At 45.2% G+C, this 27,147-nt stretch overlaps 1 long non-coding RNA gene across 2 annotated transcripts in view; it reads right to left on the bottom strand.

Annotated features, from left to right (window-relative positions):
- Positions 1-27,147, bottom strand: part of LOC102954788 — a 74,487-nt gene that overhangs the window by 10,832 nt on the left and 36,508 nt on the right. For both annotated transcript variants that reach the window (XR_006213021.1, XR_006213022.1), the window contains exon 2: positions 8,938-9,048. This is a non-coding gene — a long non-coding RNA (uncharacterized LOC102954788). The remainder of the gene's footprint in view (positions 1-8,937; positions 9,049-27,147) is intronic.

Raw genomic sequence — 27,147 nt, 5'->3', positions numbered from 1 at the left:
AGTGGATCAATGACACGTGTCCTACAAACACACTGTATTCTTGGAAGGTAGCTGTGAGGTCACCCCATCCCCCCTTCTCTTCCCATCAAATGCGCTCTCTGGAGAGATTTTTGCCTTTGCTCTATTCCCTCAGGTGTGGTCCACAATCCAAAACAACAGCCCATCCTGGAAAGCCATCTTCCCAAGTCTACGTTCACCTGGCACCTGCAGTACTCTGAGTCCTTTCTCCCTTAGAGCACAGCAGTTCAGCATAGTCACGGGGTTCTCAGATGGGAGTGTACATCAGCATACATGGAAGGCTGCTACAACCCCGGAGGGCTGGGCCCCACCTCCAGAGTTTCTGATTCAGTATCCCTAACACATTGCTGGTTGATGTCAATGCTGGTCGGAGGACCTCTTTGAGAACAACTTAATATTCGACAAGTATTTTCAGAGTCAGGAGTAAGTGCTCAGACTACCTCAAGTCAATTCCCAGCTCTTCTGCTTTCTGGCTATGCAAGCTTCGACAAGTCAATCTCAGTAAGCCTCAGTCTTTTCATCTGTAAATGGATATGACAATGATGTGTACTTCCTAAGATTATCGCAAGGAAGGGCGAGCTCCTGCTGAGGGCCTTCAGCCTTCTGCCTGACACTTCATAAGTGCTCTGTTTGTGAGCCGTCAAAATTCAAGGGGTTCTAAGGCCCCTTGGGTCATTGAACCCATCTTCTCACTCTGAGTCACTCTTCAACCCCAAGAAACGACATCTATTGTCACTACTGAATGTGTCTCTATCCCAGGAGCTGCCCAGAAATGAAGGCAAGCTTCAGAGCAAACCAGTAATTAGATAATGACAACAAGCCAAACACACTGAATCGCGGGCGGGTGGCGTGGAAAAGGTCAGGCTTCTCAGATCCTCACTGTAGGGAAAAAGCTCAGGACATGGCATCAGATGGTCTGAATTTGGATCCAGGCTCTCCTGGGTTGGGGCTGGGTAAGCTTAAACAGGTTCAATGTAATCTCTGAGACTCAGTTTCCTTATCTGTTCAGCGGGGACAATAATGAGCTGCCAGTTTGTTTCATAAGCTGAGATTCTCCTAGTTGTGAGAAACCCAGCAGCTACCTAAATATTTGTGTCCCTTCCTGCTCCAGGCAATTCAGGTGCCACTGCTGATAACCCCCCTGGTTGTACTACCATCTGGACTCTTAGAGAACCCTCATTTCTGAGAAAGGCCAGGACACTCCACTCTACCAGCTTTCTCTGGCCTCAGCCTACCCATGTTTCCAGGGAACACCACTGGCCTATGTACCCAACCACAGGTCACACCAAAAAACTCATGTTCAGCAAAGGCTGGGAGCAGCCACGGTCAGCTACAGCCCTAAAACCCACAAGAGACAAGATTCATGATAATTTGTTCACTTTCCTTCCTCTTCTCTTTCCTCCAAGAAGTCAATTTCACCAGTCACTGGACATGCTTTGAAAGACCTCAGAAAATCCCACAGGAAAGCACCAAAGATTGTTTTTATCATTTTGTTCCATTTCTCCTGTTTGCTTAGTAATCCTGGTAAACAACTTTGTGCAAACAGAAACCTTTTTCATTCGATTGAGTTCTTGCCTGGGGCACTGTTGCCTCAATCTTAAGGTTTGGGGGTAGGTGGAGAAAGTACTTTGGATTTAAACTTCCTGATAAGTGGGCACATAACAAAATGAAAGAACACCGGCCATTTATTTATTTATCCAACCCCCTTGAGGGGGTTGGATATGAGTGACTTTCTAAGCTTCCATATGGATGTTCTATTCTTTTTTTTAATTTTTTTAACGTTTTTATTTATTTTTGAGACAGAGAGAGACAGAGCATGAACGGGGGAGGGGCAGATAGAGAGGGAGACACAGAATCAGAAGCAGGCTCCAGGCTCCGAGCCATCAGCCCAGAGCCCGACGCGGGGCTCGAACTCACCGACCGCGAGATGGTGACCTGAGCTGAAGTCGGACGCTTAACCGACTGAGCCACCCAGGCGCCCCTGGATGTTCTATTTTTTATGACCATTATTAATTCTATCATCTTTGTCATCATCACCAACAGAGGCTTGGCCCAGAAACACAAGTTGTATTTGTTGAGTGTGAATTCGTCTGGAAGTTCAGTGTCCTTAGCCCAAGTTCACCTGGTCGGTCATAGCCCGAAGCCCCAGAGAAAAGAGAACCTGGCAGCGTTTGGGTCCGGAAGGAGACATCAGCAGAGCTTGCGGACCTGGTCTGAACCAGGTACTCTGAATGGGCACCTTACAAAGACTCAGAGCTTTGCCAGTTAGGAGTTGCCACACTGCCCCACTGACCCTCACTGAGTTACCACCCCCAGTGCCATTCAGTGACTCGGTGTAGGGCACTGTGTCAACACCATTAGTGGAGATGATAATCAATCTTTAAGCTACAGTCTCATAGCTTCTCTCTAGAAGTTCTCTTACCTCCCGAGACTTTTCACACAATCCCTGCTCTTTACATCCTCTGTCCAGGCATCTGGCTTTTCTTTCCTGTTCCCGTGCATGGCACGGACTGGCATTCTGTACAGTTCCAATTAATTCTTTGTTTTGTTTGATTTCTAGCCCATGGCCAGCAACTCCCTGGGTTTTTACTCTCAGTTCCTCAAGTAAATAAGCCAAATGTTAATTTATTGCTCTTTGATCATGACTAAATGCAGAGATGGTGTAACCAGAAATACTAACGTTTGTCCAGGCCTCCCTGGTAGCACAGTAATGGCACTGGGTTTGGGTGTGCTTTGGTTTCGCGGGGCAAAGGGATGCCCCCTTCTCTAGCGTCCATCATCTCACTGGATTCTCCCAAACGGCCTGGCAAAGTTGACAGGACGGGAATTATTATCTGCATTTTGCAGATGAGGAAACCAGGCTCAGAATGATTAAATAAGTTGCCCAAGGCCACAGAGCTCAAAAGTAGCTAACTGCAGCTAAAACTTACTCAACCTGACTCCCAGTTCAACAAAACTGTTGTGAGTGTCTCCGTCCCCCATTGGGTCATCATGTGGGATAATAATAATTTTATATGATATCTTTTCACAGACATTTTCTGGGTTATCCAGACTGCATTCTATGGGACGGCAGTTGTGTGAAATACTCCATAAGAAAACATGCTGTGGCCAAATATGTTTGCAATATGCTGTCTACTCTATTCTATTCTTGGAGATTCAGCATATTGATTAGCATTTTCATAAATGAAAGCCTCTGAGAAGTTCTCCTGTATAAGACCTGGACAAAGTTATGGCCCCAAATTGTCTGAACATATTTGATCGTGAGGAGGCAAGAGTGGAAGCATGGAGATCATGTCCCAGCAATGCACCCAAGAGACTGGGGGTGTGTGGACAAAGAGGGATGGCACCAACTGGTGAGACATATTTCAGATGCAGAGCCAACCAGATTTGCTGGTGGAGGATGCAGGGCGTAAGAAAATCAGAGGAGGTAAGGATAGCCCAGGGATGTGAGGCCCCAGCAACTGTATGAATACAGTGGCCACCTCCTTATAGAGGCTCTCCCCGGACTAAAAGCTCCACCCTATCGTGGCAGCCTCTTACAGCATCCGATCCCTGGGCTTTGGTGATTGCAGTTTTCATTTTATCTTTGTAGATGAGATCACTGGCAATGGCAGAGCTTTTGACTTTTTCCTCACTACCCTTATCTCCAGTGTCTAGCACATTATAGTCAACAAATCTTTGCTAAATAAATGAATGGACAGAGACTCGCATGCGGTAGTCACTTAACAAGTTGTAGCTACCATACTATTAGTCAACCTAGTACACAAGCATTAATAATAAAGCTAGTCAACTAGTATGCGGCGGGGGGGGGGGGGCTGGAGGGAAGTGGGGGGGCATGACTGTTAACTGGTTGGAGGACTCCATTCTAATCTGAGCCTCATCCTTCTGTCCCTGGACTTAGGGTAAGACCCTTCCTCTCTCTGAGTCCAGTTCTTCTGACTCCATCCAACAAGAGGTTGGACAATAGGATTCCCATCAACCTGCACTTTGCTGCCCATGAGTTTATGTGGAAGCCATGGACAAGGCTGTGTTCTTGGGAATGTGTAGCACAGGACAGCCCAACACAGACCAGGTCTGATCAAATGCTCCACCATCTAGCCCAGCTTAAGTCCTGCAGGCACCCAGAGAAGGGGACTGCAGTAGTAGCTAGAGTCACCAAGAAGGCTTACTGGAGGTTCTTCTTTCTCCTTCCAAGAGTCTGAAGTAACAGATGAATATGGTGACATTTGTTGGAGAAAACAAACAAGCAAACAAACATTCTTCTGGTTTGTCTTACTCTCAGTCCAATTGGCAAGGCTATAGGAAGAGCTTGCCCCTCTCCTGCCTCCAAAAAAGGACCATTGAGCAAAACCCACTTCCTCTACTAGACCTCACTCTGAACCTAGCTTTGTATATCTGAGGTAGTCTTTCTTTTCTCTTCCACTTAGGAATACACAAAAGTACATTTCCCATCTGGACCTGTTTCGAGCCATTCTCCCTCAAGGCTGATCTTACGTTCCTGGTTGTGGACAGCTTGCCTGACCACGGCCTCACCACAAGGCGCGGAATGGGCCCCCAAAGTTTGACCAGCTCTATGATATCTCTCTCAGGGAGGGCTCCTGAGCAAATGATTTTCAGTTTCAGTTCATTTGTTTTTGTTTTCCATTTGGTTGCCCAGGGCAAACATCTACCCTGAGAGTTTCTCCCCTGGGACCATCTGTGCTATCATTGCTTGCCTCAGAGCAGATGTGTAAGGGGTCCCCCAGTGCTGAGGCCCTGCTTGCCTCTTTTGTTCCCCAGAAGAGGTCACTACGTGATTAAGAAAAATGGTAGCTTGGCCCCAGCCCCTAGCCATCCCCCCCCGCCCCGCCACTGCCAATCAATGCACAGTCCTCTGCCATTAATAACCAAACCCCACAAAGCCACCCAGCCCTTCCTGATATTCTCACCATTGATTTTATTATCACTGTTATTGTGAAAAATATTCATAGCACTATGTGGTGATCATCACCACATCAGTCTTGCTTTACAAAGATGCCAACATGACAATCATTATATTTCTGCCCCAGACTGCCCCTCCAGCTGCTACTTAGCTAGTTTAGAGGGAAGAAGACTGAAGGACAAAGAGCTAAACTGAGTTACATAAAGAGAATCAGCAGCCAAGGTGGGATGAGAACCCATGTCTCCTGAAAACAAGTTCTGATGTTGAAAGAAAAGGTGCAGTTTCATTGGCTGAGCCACCCTTCCTAGGCAGGAGTAAAGGATTGAAACATGGTAACAATTCAAGGTGAGCGGTGCCACTCTGCAAAGGCAGAAGCGGGGGTGATGTGAAAGCCAGTGGCTTAGCTAGAGGGCAGCTCAACCTTCTTTCTGTTTTCAGGGTTCAGAAAGTAAACAGTGGAAGCCAAGTGACAAGGATGAGGGGGGCAGAAGAACCCACTCAGCCACCATGGGGGTGGGACTGAAGATCAGCCAAGTGCACTGTGGAGCCTTGGTCACTGAAAGAAGTACATGAGATGCACAGAATGTCATTCTCAGTTCTCGGTTTCATATTATGTATGGAGAAAAACTGGAGATGTTGGGGGGCGGGGGGCAGTGGTCAGATAGTGACTTCCTGGAAGCTTATGAGGCTCACAGCAACAGGACCTTAGAATACAAGAACCCCAGTGGTCTGGATGATTAAGGAGGAGGAAACTCAACAGCAATATCATAAGAAGAAGGAAGAACACAGCCGAACACACCATCAAAGCTGCCTTCATTGTTGTGAATGAATTCTAAGTGACCGTTCAGCTTTGGACATACACTCATACTTCAAAATCCCAAAAGCAGAAGTCATACCACCAGGATCCCAAGCCTGAGAAGCCAGGTTGCAGAAACATCCAACTGGCCAAGCCAAGACATTTGCTCAGCTCTGGCAGCCTAGGGATGAGGGCTGAGTCTAAGCTGTCTGATGTCTGTGGTAGGTAGAGGCCACTACTCTCCAACAAGACTACAAAAAAAAAAAAGAAGGGCATGTGGGTGGCTCACTTGGTTGAGTGTCCGACTTCAGCTCAGGTCATGATCTCACAGTTCATGGGTTCGAGCCCCATGTTGGGCTCTGTGCTGGCAGCCCGGACCCTGCAGCCTGCTTCGGATTCTGTGTCTCCTTCTCTCTCTGCCCCTCCCCTGCTCACGCTCTGTCTGTCTCTCAAAAATAAATAAACATTTAAAAAAATGACTACAAAACAAAAGAGATCCTATACCAGCAGGGAAGGCTGGATATGGCCAGCTCCCAAAATGAAATCTATGAGAGCCTACCACACACGGGACTGATACGCATCCTTATAAATCCAATGGTTCCTGCAAAGAGGATGTGGACTACTCTAGCATCTATGGTGAATATCAATCACATCAATGATTAAATAAGCATTTAGTATGAATTGAGCAGTGCAATGAGTGCTGTATATGTATATTATCATATTTATTTCTTCCAACTGCCCCTGCAAGAGGTTTTATGTATTCTATCTTACAGAAGAGGAACCCGAGACTCAGAGAGGCAAGACAGCTTTTCCAGGGTTGCTCAGCTTACAGTCAGAATTGTAAGTCAGATCTAGATACCTAGGCAAAGCATCAGCTTTTTTTCTTTTAAACAGTAGAAACTACCTAATGCTACTAGCCCCTGTGACCCTGTATTTCCATAGCAAAAGGACTTTGAAGAGGGATGAAGGAATGATGGTAGCCAGGTTGGAGAGGACACCATAGATAAGGAAGGGTCTGAACCAAGCTGGCATCTGAAGTCATCCCCAAAAAAGAGAGGGAAGCAATCGGCTACTGGGATAATTCTAACAGTGCATTAGTTCCAGTTTTTATGTTTCATTACATGGCTCAAACAACAAACAGACAAGTGTTTGTTGAGCAGGACACTGTGATATGAGGTCCTGTGGATGATGCAAGAACAAATGAGTCAAGATGTTTCTATGTTTTCATTCAACCACCTTGAAATCTTACTGTCTTCCTGGATGCTTGAAAAGCTACACAGCCATTTGAATTATATGGCCTCAGATATTAAGTGACAAGGGTCCCAAGGAGGCACAGTCTGAATATTCCACAGGGGAATTAACATCTGGGATCAGCACTGAACCTTAGGTTGGAATAAATAAAATAGAGACAAGAGAGCATTCCTGGAAGGGGGAAGGACACCTGCAAAGCTAAGGAGGAGATCGGCCCAGCTAACGTGGAGAGCTGATGTAGGTCGTGAGACAGAATCAAAAAGCAGGTTGAAACAGTTTTACTCAGGGATTTTGAACTCTAGGTTAAGGGGCTTGATATTTACATTAATAGAGATGCGAATCTGAGGGAGGTATTTGAGCGACTTAGGCACATGTCCAGCACCCACTAGAGTTGGTGGAAACTGTCAGATACATGAAACATGTTTGCTAAGTGAATGAATAAATATTATGTATAGGTTAGGCTGGCAAGGAAAGAACAAATCAAGGACACCAGTTAGGAGCCTATCCCATTAGCAGTCTGGGCAATACAGATTGAAATAGAAAAGCCACAGAAAGCTTGGACAATGAAAAGGACATTCTAAAAGGAAAAGAAGATGATTCTAATGTCCGCATTATTTCCTGATTGGTAGTTTGCACCAAGAACAGAGGGACACAATCTTCTAATAACCTCCAAATTCAAAAATCCATAAATCTACCAGAGCAGCTAAAGACACTATATGCTTGTCTGAAGTAGAGATTAAGTCAGGAGAAGCAACAGAAGAGTTTTTATTTTTATTTTTTTAATTTTTTTTTAATGTTTATTTATTTTTGAGACAGAGAGAGACAGAGCATGAACAGGGGAGGGTCAGAGAGAGAGGGAGACACAGAATCTGAAACAGGCTCCGGGCTCCAAGCTGTCAGCACAGAGCCCAATGCAGGGCTCGAACCGATGGACCGCGAGATCATGACCTGGGCCGAAGTCATGATCTCAACCAACTGAGCCACCCAGGCGCCCCCAGAAGAGTTTTTAAAACAGAAAGTAAAAATCTAAAAAACTGAGCCATGTTAAGCTTTGGAGCCAATGTTTCATCTTTTTGCTAGCTGGTTCACTGATACTCGATTTAACCTGTGGTGAATGAACAAACACAGCAAAGCAGGTCTCATTGTGTCCATTTTGCAGATGGGAAAAGTGAGGCTCAGAGAAGCCAAACATCTCACAGTGACTTGACTCTAGGTAATCTGATTCCAAGTCCTGTTTGTTTTTTGTTCATTGTCATTGTTTTCTATCCTCCCATATGGTAGAACAAGAGATGAGGAAAACAGAAAGAGAAATATAGAGAAAAATGAAAACCTAGTAAGTCCCACTGCTAGATAGATGCCCCAAGAAATATATGATGGGACTGCATGAATCTCTACTAAACTTTTCTCTTTGCCATAAGTATGAACACTCCCATGTTTACCTAAAAGAATTAGCCGTGAATAGTAACCCATTTTCTCTCCTGACAGTGTATATTTTCTTTTTAATGCAGAGACACTGCATATATGTAATTGGTATTTTTTAACAAGCCTGTGTTAGGTCAGTAAATGCCTTGACTTCTCCATTTCCCTCCCTGCATCATCACTTACAAATTCCAGCAGATGCCAGGGAGTTCTCACCCAAGCCAATAAGCCCCAGAATTATATAAAGCTACACCCTTCTTCCCAAACAAGATCTTACCACTGTGAACAATTCACTTAGTTTCAGCCATTTGGTTTCTTGACAAGAGCCAAAAAGTGCTGAGATCCCTCCCTGGAAGGATCAGAAACCTAGAAGAGGTCATATATGGCATATTTCTTGTGCTTAGCATCCTTCTTCATGACACAGGACCTACCAAGAGCATGACAGAGGTTTCATAAAAGCTTTACAGGGCACAGAGGAGTCCCAAGACTCTGAGCCACAGTCGCCTTCGTAAAGATCAGTGGTTGCACCCACCTGTCTCGTAAAGCTTCGACACAGAGGTCGGCCAGATTCCTTTCCGTGTCTTGGGAAGCCTCAACAAGTTATGCTTCTTCATGATGATTCATTCAGACCCGCTGAGTTCCTCTGACAAGGGAGGAAGGATTTCGAGTCAGCCTTCAGCATAACTAGTAACTTCTTCTAGACTGTCACCTGAAGGCTGTGTTTGAGTTTTAAGTCACAACAGCTGGTGACATCCCACTAAAAACCCACACCTCTTCACCTGCACCACCTTCTGCCTTTTCTCTGGTCCCCTGCCAACACCACCGCCTAGCCTTGTTTCCTAAGAAAAATGGCTTCTTTCTGAAACCACAATCCAGTGTCACTGGGATGTATGAAAACTCCTACAGACAGGAGCTGCTCCCGCCATAGGGGGCGTCTCAGTGGTACCCATGGGTGAAGATGGTAAAAAGACATTGTTCCCCTCAGCTCTCTGGGCAACTAAAGCCCCCATGGGAGTTGGCTTCCAGCAGATTCTTCTGTTTGCCCTCTGCCCTTGCTGATGTGTGCCTAAATTATCCTTCCTTATACGTGCCAAGAAGTTTTTTTTTTTTTTTTAATGGAAAGCTGTTCTAGATTATTTGGGGATCGACTTGGTAAAGGCTTTTAAAGGACAACTAGGCAGAATTTATCAAATGCCTCAAAAAGTGCATGCCCTTTAAACAGAAATGCCACTACTGATGACTTATTCTATGCTAACAATTAGATCTGAAACTGGAAAAGTATAAGGATATTCATCACAGTGTTGTTTACAATGAGGAAACATTAGAAACAATTTATATGTCTACAAATAGGGGTTTTGTTAAGGTCATTATGGAATAATCATATTATATAATAGCAGGTATTCAAAATGGTGTAAAAATCATTTCATTGATCTGGCAGGAAATGTATAATATATTATGAAGTACAGAAAAGAAGATCAAAAAACAGTTGTTAGAGTAGTATTATGTTTTTGTTCAAAAATAAAACATTACTATGGTGATATATCCACAAATGTGTATATTACTAATATAATAAAATCCCGTGGCATGAGGTATTGGGATGGCTTGGTGTATAATTGCTATCATGGTGGTAGGATTGCCTTAAAATTTGGCAGTTCTTCAATTCTTTTTTTTTTAATGTTTATTTGTTTTTGAGAGAGACAGAGACGGAGCATGAGCAGGGGAGGGGCAGAGAGAGCAGGAGACATAGAATCCGAAGCAGGCTCCAGGCTCCGAGCTGTCAGCAAAGAGCCCGACGTGGGGCTCGAACTCACAAATCGTGAGATCATGACCTGAGCCAAAATCGGACATTTAACCAACTGAGCCACCCAGGTGCCCCAAAAACTTGGCATTTCTAAAGTTAGGCAGGGGCGATTCAGTAGGTTAAGTGTCCGACTTCAGCTCAGGTCGTGATCTTGAGGTTTGTGGGTTCAAGCCCAGCGTGGGGCTCTGTGCTGACAACTCAGAACCTGGAGCCTGTTTCTGATTCTGTGTCTCCCTCTCTGCCCCTGCCCTGGTCACACACACACTCTCTCTCTCTCAAAAATAAAAATAAACATAATAATAATAATAATAATAAAGTTAGGCAAAGGTGAAGCCTTGAGAGTAAGGGAGAAGATGTTTTTCGAAGTGGAAAATCCCTCCTGTGGTCAGTCCCTCAAGAGAAAGGGTGTGTATCTTAGCAATTAAGCGTTAAAAAAGAGAGAGAGAGATTTTCTTCCTGGGTCTTTTGTTCCCTGGTAATCTTCTCAAAAGTGTATGAGATCTGTAATTCTTAACAGTGAACTAGTCAGGGAAGGAGATGTCAAGGTCAAAGCTGAATACTGGGTCACTTTCTTTGTGCAATCCCTTAGGAAGTGATCAAATCTTTCTATATTTTGATCTGTTTGGGGGAGCCAATAATAACGATAGTCATAACTACCATTTGGGGGCCAGACACTTTGTATCCATTATCTCCAATCCCCCCCACACACAGTTGCCAAGATGGACGGGATCATTTTCACGTTGCAGGAAGAAATAGCTAACAATCCTCAGCATTTATGCTAAGTCAGACACTCCCTTAAGATCTCTGCTTAGCCTCTCAACCTCAAGAACCCCACTTTAGTGTTAAGGAAGCGGGCAAGGACCTGCAAAGAAATGAGTAGCCTTCCCAAGGTCACACAGCTTGTTCATGGGGGGATGGGACTCAGATTCAGGTGGTTTGACCCTAGAGATTCTAACTACTAAGATCTACTCCCAAATGACAGAAACACAGGAAGGGGGGGGGGGGGTGCGGAGCACCTCAGGGCCAAAGTGTTAAATCAGCAAGCGTTAACACTGGAGGACGGTGTGATGGTGGCAGAAGGATCAAAAGGGAAGTCGCCCTCCCCAGACGGAAAGTCAAATCTCCCAGGGACAGACAGATGCTGACATGGCCGGCTGTGTCCTCTGACACCATGCGGCCCCCAGTCTCTCTGTCCAATGCTAGCTTCAGGCAAACTGCATTCCTTTTGATTGAGAGAGGCGGCAAGTTTTAGTAACATCAAGAAGAAACTCAGCTCTCCCTGTGAAATGTGTCCGTTTGGTTATTTGATACGTGTTGTGGACCCAGGCATAGGTCACAGTGCTATGTTACAAGGCTAAGGTACTCCCAGCTTCACGGTAAACATATTAACAGTCTTAATTACGGACTGTGGCAGACGTGTGAACAAGGGCTCGCAGAAACAGAGAGCAGTGCTGTTGGCTCTGTCGGGGAGAGGCGGGCTATGCCAGGCAAAGCCCACGGACACCCATGGCTTTGTCACAGGCTGCCAGGCGTCACTCTGCATGCTCTCAGGCTCTCCCAGGGGGCTCCACGGAGCGGGAAGCACTTGGCCTTACTCTTGGAACAAGCAAAGGCGTTTGAAGCAAAACTCTCTAAGGGGATCCTCTGAGACCTAAGACAGGCAGTCCCGGCAGCCATCATCAGCTGTCTTTCTCTCCCGGCCTATCGCAACGGTGACGATAGCTGAGGTGACTGAAGGGAATCAGATGAATCTGACCATACATACACTGAGGCTGCCTTCGGACCCAGCATAATAAAGTTCTCCCCCTCACTTTATGTTTCGCCTCTTCTAGAAGCTCTTTCAGCTGGATATATATGCCCAAACACACACACACACACACACACACACACACACACACACACACACGCCCCACGCACATACACTCATGCACGTGCCCAAATTCTCCTGAAGCAAATATTATTTTTAAATATTTGAGGGCAGTGACCTGCGGGTCTATTGAACTTGAATTACTGCAGCAGCAATTTCCCTTTCAAGCCAAGCTCACAATCGAGTCAATACCTACGGCCCAGATGCTGTATCACTAAGCAAGAATTTCATGTGGATTATGTCAAAGTGAGCCCAGCACGCAACTGATCCATAATCGTGCTTGCTAAGAGCATTTAGCCTTCTGGCTCCAGCCACTCTGCTGCCTGCCTCAGACTTGTGTCAGGGGCTAATGGCAGAAAAAAAGAGGCAGTGCCATTCAGCTTAATTGGGCAATCATTAGGACTTCCTCCAGTAAAGGAAGGAAGCAGGAAAGCGGCAGCTGACCCCCCCACCCCAGGCTGTTTAGGGGTCTTGTGCCCAGGGACTACCTCACACAGGATAAATTTATCTGAAGTTGCCTAACTTCCCAGGCTGATCTAATTAGTAAACACCTTCAAAGGGATCAAGCTGACTTTTGAGACAAGGTCTAGCACATACCGCAAAGGTGGGCAAATAAATATTTAAAGGGCACATCTGTGTAGGTGGAGCGGGGAGGGGAGGACAGATTAGACACAGATAACAGTTCACTCTGGGAGCTCTGTTGTGTAACTGTCCTTGTCCTTGCCCCTCCACTGGCCAAACTTGCCCCTTCCCCAGGGCTTCTGCGGGATCTGGCTCACTAGACACTCAGCCACCCAGTCTCCAGGAAGCACCCTCCTGAGACCTGATCATAGTGCTGGCCACTCACTACCATAATTGTTTTGGATGTTAGTATTGAACTCGACCCGCTTAAATGACTGCTGGAGTTAACGGTTGTTCTTATTTTTATTCCATCCAGCAATGATTGAAACAAAAGGACTGACTCTCCATGGAGGGCATTCTGGCAACACCAGCGGTTATCGGCACACCTTTGCGGAAGACCCACCCTGTGTCCAGCATTCCCTGACTCTTCGTGCTTTTGCTGTGGTTTGCACCCAATTATCACGTAGCTCCCCACCACCCAGCTCAAGAACAGCAGCTAACAGAAGCTCATGGTGCACAAAGGAACCATAATCGCTCCACTTCCCCCGTTAACACTCTGGAAGGACCTGGGACAGAAACATTTCCGTAACTGGATTTAAGCCCAGAAGCCATACTTGGAATTGAAGTTCGGTTCTCTGGAGTGGATCAGATAGGTAGACCAACATAAGCTTCTTAATATGCTTCATTGCACTCGTTGGGGGGAAACTGGGGTTGGTGTTGGGAGAATACCATTCTCAGAACGAGAGCCATGTGCCACACGTTGAGTGGTGCCTGTTCATTATCTCACTTCACCTTCCTTGCAAACCTGCAAACGAGGCATTATTGTCCTCATTTCACAGAAAGTAGCTGAGGCTTCAGTACATGCATTGAGCTACACACACTCCCATCTGTTCTGTTTTGTGTTTAGCATTTATTGGTTTGGTTTTGGTTTCTCTGCTGTACCAGGTATACGTTGATCATTCAGCAAAAATTATAAAATACTTGACGGTAAGATCCTTGTCTATTCTCTTCCCACGGTATTCACAATGCAGAGCTGAGTGTTGGACCCATGTTCATTCATTCATTCACTCATTCATTCTTCCATTCACTCAATACATATTTATCAGATGTTAGGGATACAGCTGTTGAGTGAAACCAAAAAGATACTTGTTGTCACGAAGCTTACATGTTAGCTGAGAGAGACCATCAATCAATAAATAAGCATGCTGGTGAAGGAAAGAAAGAAGGAAGGAAGGAAGGAAGGAAGGAAGGAAGGAAGGAAAGAAGGGAGGGAGGGAGGGAGGAAGGAAGAAAAGGAGGGAGCGAGGGAGGAAGGAAGGAAGGAAAGAAGGGAGGGAGGGAGGAAGGGAGGAAAGAAGGGAGGGAGGAAGGAAGGAAGGAAAGAAGGGAGGGAGGAAGGAAGGAATGAAGGAAGGAAAGAAAGGAGGAAGGAAGGGAGGGACGGAGGGAGGAAGGAAGAAAGGAAGGAAAGAAGGGAGGGAGGGAGGAAGGAAGGAAAGAAAGAAAGAAGGGAGGGAGGGAGGAAGGAAGGAAGGAAAGAAAGAAGGGAGGGAGGGAGGGAGGAAGGAAAGAAGGAAGGAAGGAAGGAAGGAAGGAAGGAAGGAAGGAAGGAAAGAAGGGAGGGAGGGACGAAGGGAGGAAGGAAGGAAGGGAGGGAGGGAAGGAAGGAAGATAATTATCCAAAAGTCATGAACGTCATGCAGAGAATTGGGATTGAAAGACACAATGGAGAGAGGCAGGGTGGTGCCATGGATTGGTCACTCGGCACGTGATTCTCAAAAGAGGTGACCTGTGATTGGAATAACAAGAAGGCGGAAGCCACAGAAGACCAAGGGAAAGTGATTGTAGCCAAAGGGACTGCAAAAGCCCTGATGTGGGAGTGAGGTTTAAGGGTTCACAGAACTGAGGAAAGCCAGTATGGCTTGAGCAGATCAGTGAGTGAGTGAAGTTACATGAAATTATATCGTAGAGATGGTAGGAGCCAGGTGGCATAGGGTGCTGTAAGCCTGGGTCAGACTCATTCATCAAATATTTGTTGAATGAACAAATGCACAGGCCTTGGAACACTATGGGAATGTAGCAACTGCCTTTAGGAGTTTACAGTTGCACCAAAAAGATGAAAGAAACCCACATCCATTCATTCCACAAATATTTACTGAGCATGTAGATGTACCAGGCACTATGGTAGATAGAGGGGGTGCTGGGTGAACGAGCTATGGTTCTTGCCTTCTACCAGCTCTCAGTTCTAAAGAGAGAGGCAAGACCACATTCCAGAGCAGCAAGGTCCTTAATTTGAGGAAACCCTATGTGAGCATGTGAGAAACATCTATCTCAGCCTGGAAAAATTCAAGGAGAAAGACAAGGCAGCCAAGATGAAGACTCCAGAGATGGGTTGGTCCCTGGAGGCTGGAAAGGTCAGGTGAACTTCCCAGAGAGAAAACCAGACTTAAGCTGGCACTTCAGGAATAAGTGGAACTTCAGAGGAAAGAGGGAGAGGTTCCAGGTTGATTAACAAATGTGCGCAGACTTGAATCAGAGGTCAACACCTTAGTGGGCATTCAAAGCTCCCACAGTGTTTGTCCCTCTTAACCAACACCTTCCCTGCACACACATGCTTACTCCTGCACGCTCACCCTTCCTTTGTGGCAAAAAACAACTGAAATTATCTGCTAACCATCCTCCAAATTGCTGAGCATCTCAGTTGCTCTGAAACGAAAGTCTGATTCTCATTCTAAGAACACCATCTACAGCTTCCTGATGATTGAATATTCCATGGATACAGAACTCCTAATTTCTCCATGTGTTCTACTTTAGGACAGTTCTCTTCTTTAGCAAAGAGATTTGTCCTTAAACAAGTCTCCTTCCTTGACACAGATACCCCTTGATCTTAATTTTAATCTCAGAAGTACTTTGGTCAATTATTACTAGATATGAATCAATATTAAAACCCCAGGAGCATATAACAATAAACATTAACTTTTCACTCATAATATAGGGGGGAGCTGGGAAAGCTCTGTTGCTTGCTGCAGGGTGGGGGAGGGGGTTCTGTTCCACAAGCCTCTCATCCTCCTCTGGGAAATCTGGTTATTATGGTGATGGCAGAAGTTATAGGAGAATGAGTCTGCCGCAGATGCTCCGTAACTTCTGCCTACACTTCATTGGCCAGATCAAGTCACATGTCCAAGCCCAAGGTGAAAGAAAGTACTTAAGAGAAGACCATACTCTGCTTACCCTAAGGCCGTGGCAGGAATAGATGGAATGGGAGAAGTTACAGCCAATATTCAATCAACCACAGAAGTTTCAAAGAATTCATCCCACTTCTCCCATTAATGTCAAGTCTCAAAATGGAGAGCTCATGTTCCCATAAACATCCTTACTTTCCAGATTAAGCTTATGTAACTTCTCTTTTTTTTTAATTTTTAGGGTGAGAGCCCAAGCAGAGGGGAGGGGCAGAGAGAGAGACAGAGAGAGAGAGAGAGAGAGAGAGAGAGAGAGAATCTTAAGCAAGCTCCACACTCAGTGCAGAGTCCGATGCAGGGCTCAATCCCATAACCCTGGGATCATGACCTGAGCCAAAATCAAGAGTGGGACATTCAACCGACTGAGCCACCCAGGCTTCCAAGCTTCCTTAATTTCTTATCCAGCAGGTTTTTAGAACCCTTATCCTCACCCTGACCTGAACACATTGTAGTTTGTTAACATTTCTAGCTAATATTTTTGGTAGATGTGGTCATGTGTCTTCCAGTGTGGATTTGCCCATGCAGGATGGTGCATGCATCTGTTAGAACCTGATGCCTAATAAAACACTCCAAAAGTTAGCTCATGATCCTGTGCGTTGGCAAGACAGTTATTCTGGTCTGGGCTGGGCCTGGTTGAACTCATCTGTGCTTTCTCAAGTGTCTGCAATCAGCTGGCAGATCAGCTGGAGGTTGGTAGGTCTAGGATGGCCTTGGCTATGGTACCTGGAGTCTCTCTCCCATTGTCTACCTTCCTCCAGAAGACTAACTAGGGCCTATTTGCATGTCTGTATCAGGGTCTAAGAGTTCAAGAATGGAGGCTGCATGCTTGAGGAGTAGGTTCAAAATGGCACAGGATCACTTCTGCCGCATTCTATTGGCCAAAGCTAATCAAAGGGTCAACTCAAAAATCAAGAAGCAGGGAAATAGACACAATGGACTCTACCCTCACATGGGAAAAGCTGCAAAGGGCTGTGGCCATTTTCGCAGTCTCCGCTCACACAGGTACTCCGTACTCCATGGCCATGAATGCGTCGCACGTAGCCAGGCTTACTTTGGGTTTTGGCCTGCGCCACGCTGTTGACTTACAGAGTGAGAAGTCAGGTAACAACCTCAGACATTGATTCACGAACATTGTCAAGCAAATTCATACTGCACTTACATTTATGCTGTTGGTCTGAACCAAAGTACAATCCTTCATTATTTCCTTTATCTCCATTGCTACAGCCACCTTTGATCCTTCCATTTCCCTTCTTGTAACAACTCTCTATATCTTTTTAAGGAAATTTCCAAATTCTGAACAACATCTTCAGCTATTTCCTTGCCGTATCTGGTGTAAACAGCAGGTCGTTATCAGGTTAGTTATAACAACCATTTAAGGACAGCGATGGTCCCATTTGCCAACATTGCTGTATATTTTATGGCAACCATCACAGTACTGGGCAAACGGCTGCCCCTTGGTTACCATATGAAGTCACGCAAGAATGAATCGATACTCAATACAACACAAATCCAATGAGGTAAATCAGTGGCTCTTCAGTTCTTTTCTTTTCCGTAGGGTCTTTTTAAAATATTTTATTTATTTTTGAGAGAGACAAAGCATGGGTGGGGCAGGGACAGAGAGAGAGGGAGACACCAAATCTGAAGCAGGCTCCAGGCTCCAAGCTGTCAGCAAGGAGCCCAACACGGAGCTCGAACCCAAGAACTGGGAGATCATGACCTGGGCAGAAGTCAGATACTTCATCAACTGAGCCACCCAGGCACCCCATAGGAGAGTCTTTTTTAAAAAAGATGAAATATCCTATGAAAATCCAACATGAGAACCAGATAAACATGGGAATCCTTTCATCAGAAGAGGGGACATTCCCGAAGTTCTCCCTACTCAGCTTCTCCATTCCAATTTCCCCTAAGGTATCTAAAGCTTCCATGGATGCCGTGGAACAAAATCTGAAAATCACTTAATGAAACCAATGCTTTTCAAACTTGGACAAAGATGGCCATCAGTAAGAAATGCATTTTACATAGTGACCCAGAACCCACACGCACACACACGCACAGAGGTAACTGAGGCAACTTTCTCGATACCATTTCACCCTGAGTGCAATATACTCTATATTTTCTATCCTACTCATTTCACTTCTGGAATACTGATCACGTGCTAGTAAGTTGTTTTTACAACCCACTGAACAGGTCATGTCCCGCCGTTATAAAACTACTGGACGATTTGACGCCTGAAGACTGAAGAAGCCTTGCAGTGTTGAAACTCTACTGGCCTATTGTTCAATAGCTTCCATACCTTCAATGTCCACTGTTGTTCTTGGGGACAAGGAGAAACTAGTTATGGATACCACCAAAAAAGAGCAGAAGTAAAGTTACAGATAACGTTCCCAAGAGTAATAGAGACCATGTGCCCTTGTTAACCCTGATAAAATTAGTAGATTATCTTGTGAGAAGAGTTTACTCCAGAGCTAGAGTACCTCACCTCAATAACCACCTCCTCTGTTGCGTGGGTCTAATAATTAGCATCTACCCTGTAGGGTTGTTAATGGCACCAAACAGGATCGTGTATAATGGACTTAGCAGAGCCAGGAACACAGTAAGTGTTCAGAGTCCCCTAGCACTAATGAGGGAGTAGATGGAGCAGGTGGCTTTTCTCCCCCCAAAGAAGTGGGCTCAACAGTCAAGACAAAAGATGAATTGATCTCTCTCCCAGGTCCCCTCCCATTTCAACAGTCAGGGGAACGGGACTTCAAATTCTTGTTCTGTCACTTAACAGCTGGGGTCTTAACAATGGTCTTGGATGACTTACTTTCTGAACCTCAAGATCTTCTGCTGTGAAATGAGACTGACAAAACCTCTTGGAGAGAGTTGCTGTAAGGATAGTTGAAATAATGAATGTAAAACACCTGGCCCGGTACCTGCTATGCATTAATTCCTCTACAAAAGGAAAGAGACAGAGACAGGAATGGAGAGAGAAACAACTTCGGAACATCTGTCCAAAGAAAGAAAAAGTGCTCTAAAATGCAATTGTTTGCATTTTGAAAATGATTGAAGACCATTCAAGTTGCGTAAGCAACAGCCAACCAGAGCCACATTCCACTGGTTATCTTAGCTACGATTTAGTGCTCCTAGATGCAGAGCCCCACTGAGAAGTTCCAGCAACCTGAAGTCATGATATAAGGCAAGTCCCTCTCATCAGAGAACCTATCATCAATCCATATCTCGACTCTGCTCCCCTTTTCATTGAGCACTTACTATGTAGCAGGGGTTTTAGACTGTCAGCTGTCTTACACACATCATTTTGCCTAATTCTCAGAGCAACCTGATCACACAGCCTTCATTATTTCCACTTCACGGTTGAGAATCCTGATGCCACATAACTAGTAAGAGGCAGAGAAAGAATGTGAACCCAGATCTCGCTGAGTATTAAAGCCTTAGTACTCTGCATCTCCCCAATTCTATACCCATAGATTAATAGATGTAGGCATAAAGATCGCCAGATGTGACATAGAATACCAACCACAGAGCATCTCTGTGTACACATCCCAATAGTAAAGGAGAGCAGTTAAGAACACAGTCCTGGCCTCAAAATTCGTGTTCTATGACTGAATGACTCAAAAGTTCAAGAGAGAGAATCAGATGGATACATGACATAATATAAATTTTCTGTGAATGCACACAGACACAACACACAAGCACACACACACACACACACACACACACACACACACACACACACCATCGACTCAGTGCTGAAAGATACCTTAGAGAACATTTAATTCAGCTCCCTTCTTTGCAGATGACAAAGCCAAACGGGGTGGAGGTGAATGTACCAGGGGTTTCATGCCTGGGGTCCCACAGGGAAGGGAAGACAGTCTCTATTAGAACCAAGGGACTCAGACACCCAGTCCTATGCTCTTTCCACCTCACCCCAGCTCTCTCTATAAATGTTCCCAAGTTTTCAAACGGTTACTCCCCAAATCGAAGGAAATGGCTGTCTCAGATAAGGCAGATTCCTACAGAGGAAGAATGTCCACCTCACTCTGAGATTTTCCCCTATCTGCTCATTCACAGAGGTCACAAGAAGGGCAGGAGAATGCTCCCATGACGTGACTCCTGGGTCTTCATTCCTAAGAATGCAGGAAGGTTTAAATAAATCAGACTGCAGGCAAGAATTCAGACAGGCTCCCCCACATGTTCTGTGTTTTTTTTCCCTAGTGGATCCCATCAGCTGTCCTGTTGCTAAGAGACCAGAGTGGGTGGGAAAGGCCAATAGTCCTATTTTTCAAACTTATCTGCAAAACCGGTTGTGCCTTTGCTCCCTCCAGGGGTTCAGCTTTCTCAAGAACAGGATATTACAACCAGGCAGATGGAGAGAGTGAGAGTACATTTTTTCGAGAAATGGACTGAGCTTTTCCTGGACATTCAGTGTCATCCAGCAGAGTCCTGGGAGCTGCCCATTATGAGTCTGATGCAATGTTTGGGAAAGAGCCTCGGCGTACACATGACTCAACGAAATATTATGATTTGTAGTCCTATCTGTTGGGAAGTTGCACTTATCAGCACCAACAAGTGCTGAGGGTCAGTAGGAGTGCTGGGCTGAGTTCGTCATTGGAGAATTAAAAAAGAATTAAAAAAAAAAAAAAAACAACAAGCAGGGGTTGTGGGGAGGTGAGGATTTGAATCACTCCGGGACTTTCCTTTTCGGTTGCATTCCAATCGGACAGACCTAAACCTGGCAGAGTCATTCCATTGCTCAATGTCAAAAACATTCGCCTGGAATGCAGGACATGTGAACTTGGACACCCCCTGCAGCTTCCCTGTGTGGCCCAGCATGCTGCATCTACTCGAAACATATCTGTCATGGGAGCAGAGGCAGAGCCCAGGCTGGGGTTAGCAGGGAGGTGGCCCAATTTCACATAAAGGAAGGTGGGGATAAAAAAAGGTGAGCTCTGGACAGCATTCCTCCCTCAAGGTCTTTGTACTGGCTCACAATATACTCTGATGAGCCAAGCAGAGACGGAAAATGAGCCCTTGGGAAAAGGCTGGTGATTTTTTTTTTTTTTTTTTTTTTTGCCTGTAGAAGAAAGCAAGAATGTGAATTAACTTCCTCCTTTTCTGGGTTTGTACTTGGCAGTTTAAGGCGGTGGGGGGCGGGGGGGAACCTGCTATAATCACGGTATTTCCAAAGAACTCTAAGAGACATATACATGGACATCTGATTCCCTATTCTGTCCCCTGCCCAGAGACTCCTCCCACTTGACTTACTCAAGGCAGCAATCCTTGCCACTCTAGTATAAATGAAGACATAACCCAGCATACCCAGAAAGCCCACTTAGACCTCGCAGCATGCTCCATAGCTCGGTGTCCCAGCCAGCAAAGAACTAATGGTTGGTGCAGCATTCTGAGTTACCATATACAAATCACGTCACCCCCTCTCTACCTCCAAATTCAGGAGAGAAAAAAGAAAGGCATCACAGGGGATGTGCCATCAACAGTGGAGAATAATGGAGTTGAGTGCTAAACACTGTGTGTGAGGATCAGGGATACACAGGTTCTAGAAAATAAAAACACCTAAACTAAACCAAACATTTACTGTAAACTAGAAATTTGGTGGCTTTTTCCTATTTAATTCTCACCAAAAAACACAACAAATTATCTGCAATCCCTTTTCAGATTTACTGCTCTGTAGGATACACTGGTCAAAATAGTCTTGAAAGTCCCTCCTGCACCAAAGGGGAAAACTTGCTGCTGAAAGCGATGATTACTCAGGCCAGCTGTCACAGATGATGCAATCTCTCACATAGGACAGCAATTAGCTGAAATAATCCCAAACCACCATTGCCCTTAATTCCTGATTGCCCGTCTGGGTTTGCAGTTTTGTCGACCAAGAAGACACTTGAAGTGACAAGTGAAAGGGCTATTCAAAGAAGATTCTAGAATGAGGGCAAGTGTGTCTTTTTGGAAGACTGACAGGTGGGTGAGAGACCACTCAGCCGAGGTGAGTGAGACTAAAGGTAGGGTGTTCAGAATTCAGCTTATTGCCTTTTAACCTCTGGAGCTAGGGAGGAGGACGTGAGGTGGGAGGGGGTTAAGGGCGAGACACTGACGTCAGGGCAGATCTCATTGCTGTTCTGATTGAGAGCTGACTGTGACACAGGCGTCTTATTTACAGAGGCATCAGAATGTAACAGTTTGGACATCGACCACCTTGTTCTTCTCCAGCAGTCTGATAAAACTTCTTGTTTTATCATGGCACATGAGGAGCCATTCTTCCTCATGGCACAAAAGGGCTGACAGCTTTCAAGTGGTGGCATTCAAAGCCACGATTATGACTTCTATAAAGGCATTCATAAGCTATCCATCACAAGACAGGGTGTGGTCACACTGACATATTGTCAATAGATAAAACAATGAGTCACGTTCATATCTAGATTAGTATTCCGAGAAGACAGTGAAAGAAGTGTGTCAAATTCTCCCTTGCACTGTCCAGAGCTTAAAGAATAATGCCAGCCTCACCGTAGATGCCCCTGAAGTAGAAAGATGCTTTGTCATGGGTTGAAGATAGTAACGATCACTTCCAAGTTAAACTTTAACACTGTTTACTGGGCCTTTAGGAAAATTGCCAAAAGAAAATTGTCAGCATTACATCCCTAGCATGCAGCACAGTGCAAAGCAAATAGTAGCTGTTGAGTAAATCGTTGCTGAGTCAATCAGCGCTCAAAGCAACTCAAGTTTGACAGAGTGAAAAGAGATCCTTCTCTAAAGATGTTTGGGATTTTTGTCTATGGAAGACAACTTGTACTGGTCAGTTCATCTGGGCCATGACTTTCACCCCCAACAAACTTGCCCCCTGGTCCCGTATCACCCATGTTGGTCAACACTGCTTCCCCTCTATGAAATGCCCTTCTACCACATTTGCCTGGTACATTCTATCCCTCACTTGAAAATCTCTTCAAATACCTACCGTGCTGAAAGCCTGGCCCTGCCGCAGGTCTACAGACAACTGGTCACTTCCTCTTTTGTGCCACACGACGTACAGTACATAGCACAGAGCCTAGCAAGTAGTATCACCTGAAAACATTTTGACTGATGAGCAAATGAATACATTTAAGGTCATCAGAATACAGACAGTGGGAGCAAATCAGTGTAGCAGTAGCAGCGAGGTCCCCACCAAGTCTAAGCCTTGGTGCCCTGCCTTTAGTGACAAGCACATTGCACAGCAAATGGCTTGGGAGAGTGGGGCTGGGGAAGAAGCTATAAAACGGGAATCCATGTAACCTTTGTTGTACTCCAACATTCCCAAGAGTGTTTCGACTGACCCCAATTAAGAACGGTGTATAAAACTGAGCAGCCATAAAGAGCATGGGTACCAACGTTACCCCCTAAATAGAAGCCATTTCACCGTGTGGGGTCCAGTACCATCTCTGAAGGACTTTCATCTCCTCTCAAAAGAAAACAAGAAAAGCGGAAGCAGCTGTCCTTCCTCCTCTGGGGATGGCATATGTGCTAAAATAATGTTGGTCATCTCCACAAGTACCTTTGACTCATGCAATTGGTCATCCAGACACATATTTCCGCCTAGGCCTGTCTTGTTTCCTCTTGGAAGAGGAAGGATCATTCTGGCCAAAGGGACCGAGTCCTTCAGGAGATGGTTGGTCCTCCAAAGCAGCAGCCCAAGATCTGCAGCTAGAAGCTTGGGCCATGTGGAACTATAGAAGGGTCAAGAGGCTCCCCAGCCATTTCCAAACCAATTAAGCATCTAGGCTCCTCAACATCCACCCTGGGCAGCAAAGCTAGAGGGAAACAACAAACATGGAGGAGCCCATCCTTCTGTCCTCCTGAGCCAACCTTTTATTTTCCTCACGAAAGCTTCATGAACATTCAAGTCACAAAACATTCGTAGCATTGGCGAGGAAGTCTGTGTTTGAGTATGTTTCAGATCTCTAGTAAAAAAAAATAAAATAAAAACATCGAGAAAGGTGCACACACACTTTTCACAGTGGTCATCTCTGGAGACGTGAACGGGATTGCACGGCAATTAAAAGGAATGTTTACTATGTTCTCTATATGCTTCTGAATAGTTTCATTCTTTTTTTTTTCACCACAAACACACATTGATTATAAAATTTAAAAGATAAAATAAGTGTGTCAAAATGAGGATAAAGGGTGTATTTGGACCACTCTGGCCTCAAGAGCTCTCTTTCTTCCTCAGCAGCACTAAGACGCTGTGCTGTGTGATTTCCCCACTCCAACCATGGAGCCTCTGGGGACTCAGATTCTCCCATCCTTCCACATTTACTGATGAGTCAGTGGGGAACGGAAGGTTTCCAGAGAAGAGGTACCACCACTAAAATTGGTCGCAGAACCAGTGGAGCCTGTCACTTGCATGATCTCACATTGATCCTCTTGCAACGTCCACAAAATAAGCACCACTGGCTACATTTTGAGGATGAGAAAATGAAGTTCAGAGGGCTTAATCACGTGCTCAGGGCCACACAGCCCATAAGTGACAAAGCAGGAGTCACAACTCAAATCTGCCAGGCACCCAAGCTCCTGCTTTTAAAGGTGTGTCGTACACTCAGTTCCAATGACCACTGTGTCCGGGGAGCTCTGCCAGTGACACCTCCCTAGACCCATCCTGGCCTCTCCACTTACACTCTCACATCAGGAGAGGTTGCTCTTTCCGGCTGAGTTGAAAAGGAAAATGCAAAGCTCATGCATTTTACTCCCCCTTGGGCTCTCCAGTGTGTGTAGGTGTGATCAGCAACTTCTCACTACCAAATTACAAGGCTTATTCTTGGACTTCCTCATAGTTAATGGTTTGATTTGAATGCTCAGGCTTCTCATCCACCTGTCAGCTCCATAATAAGTTCACTCAAGTCCAAAAACAAAAAAGAGAGAGAGCAATAAAGCACAAGTAGAGGATGGAGACACGACCAGTATGAAAATGTCTGGGGATTTTAGTCAGAGTGGGTCCAGAATGAGTCAGCAGGGAGATGTGGATGGCAGGACAGATTTGAACTTCAGCACCCTTGAAGGGGTTCAGGTGCTGAGAATGGGGAAAGTCATCGCCCCCTTTCATGTAGGACCGAAGACAGGTTCCTAGTCTCCCTGGACATAGTTCCCTCCTTTGTAGAGCGGAGATCATGATAGAGAATATGCAAGTCAACTGCTTAGCAGAGCGCTGGCACCCATTAAACATTCCAGAAACAAAACCAGTCTCATCATGTCCTCAGCAACAATAAGACGAGGCACTGTTAGTCTCCTTACTTTACAAATTATGAAACCAAGGTGACAAAGCTCTCGAGTGGCAGAAAATAGACCAACGCCAGGTTGGCCTGATTCTGAAGTCCATTTTCATAACCACTAAGCTATACTTCCTCCCTCAATAGAAAATTTAGAACAAGAAGAAAATCCCCCATAACCTCATGACCCAGAGATAAGCACTTTTACCCTTTTAAATACTTTCAGATTTTCTTTCATACAGAGATGAATACTGTTGTTCAAAATTGGGGATCGTGCATTGCATTCTACATTTACTTTTTACATTTGTCCAGACACCGTAACCACTTTCCTGCATCAATAAACGTTTGTTCCTCTAGCTGTTCTTTGTGGCCACTTAGTGTTTGTTCATATGGACTACGGACATGCTGTATCCCTACCATTTAATCCCCTATCGTTGAATATTTAAGTGGTTACATTAAGATGTTTTTAACTTTTTTTTATTATTGAGGTAGAGCTGAAATATAATGTTATATTAGTTTCAGGTGTGCAACATAGCGATGGGGCAACTCTGTATGTTATGTGGTCCTCTCATTGTCACCCTACAATGTTATTACAGTATTACTGACTATGTATGTTATACTTTTCATGACTTATTTATTTTGTAACTGGAAGTTTGAACCTCTTAATCCTCTTCTCCAAATTTCTCACAAACGCAATCAATGCTGTCGGAAGTATCCTCACTGCAGTGTCTTTGTCTCAGCCTTTACCTAAGGAGGTGCAGAAGCAGTGGGTCTTGTTCTAGACTAGCAGTTGGGTGAATAATGAGACTTCAAGCCTTGTTCCATGAGAAAGGTGTGGAGGGACTGACTGAAATTGTCCTCCCCAGAGAAGCGAGGCTCTAGAAGCAGGAATAGGGACAGGACAGATGCCCTCAGTGGCTGGGGAGAAGCCTGTAGCATAGGAACAGAACTGCCTCCAATGGTCCTGAGCTGGTATGACCGAAGGACGGCAGACTTCTGCCGAATGTGCAAAAGTACTTTCCCACGGATTCAACTGTCAAAGGATGTGTTAATTAACCTGCCTCAACAAATGGTTAAGTTCCCCACCAGGTAGGAAGCTCAACGTGGGAGCCTACTGAAAAGCAAGCACTTTACAAACATCACCTCGTTTAATTCACAGAACACTACTAAGGGATAGGGTCCAAGGAGACACACTAACTTACCTCAGTTCACACAGCTGGTAAGTTCTGGAAATTGAGACCCAGGTCTTTCGGATAACAAAACCCTTACATCCAGGTATAGTAATGAAAAGCATGAGTTTAGAGGAAACCAGACTTGGGCTCAAGAATATTCTTTCACCTGCTGGCTGTGTGACCTTGGGCTAGTGACTCAACCACTCTGAACCACAGGCAGGATAATAACTGCATCCACTTCTGAGCATGCTCATGAACATCAAAGGAACCAACTCCTGTAAAATGCTCAGCACAGAGCCCAGCACAGATTATGCTCAATAAATGTTGAGCACCTGCTGAAAGAAAGGTCTAGAAGAAACACATCAAAGTTTTCAGACTTTGCTTCAGAACATATTAGTTCTTCTCTAAAATGAGCCCACCGAAGTTTACCCAAGACCTTTGGGCACCCCAGCTCCCAGAGACAAAGTGTGGAACACTGACTGACTCACACACTCCATTCACCCATTCATTCATTGCTGGGCCCTAGACTAGGTGCCATGGCTATGATTGAGCAAGAACGTGGTGGCGGCTGGCCTAACGGAGCTTCCAGCTTCTGGGAGGAGACAGATACTAATACATGATGATAATTAAGGGTGAAAAGTCCATAACAGAGGAGAAAAGCAAGAAGTGATGGGAGCACCTTACAGGGGAGTCAGGGTAAGCTTCATAAACTGGTGGCATCTACAGAAAGCTGAGCCCTACAGAAAGAGGAGGTGGTAACAGAGAACAAGGTCCTGGGTGAGCAGAATTACTTAGGA

This window comes from Panthera tigris, chromosome F2 (assembly GCF_018350195.1).
Source record: "Panthera tigris isolate Pti1 chromosome F2, P.tigris_Pti1_mat1.1, whole genome shotgun sequence".
Taxonomy (NCBI): Eukaryota; Metazoa; Chordata; class Mammalia; order Carnivora; family Felidae; genus Panthera; species Panthera tigris.
Note: the sequence above shows the minus strand (reverse complement) of the source record. Positions and strands in the feature narration are given on the sequence as shown.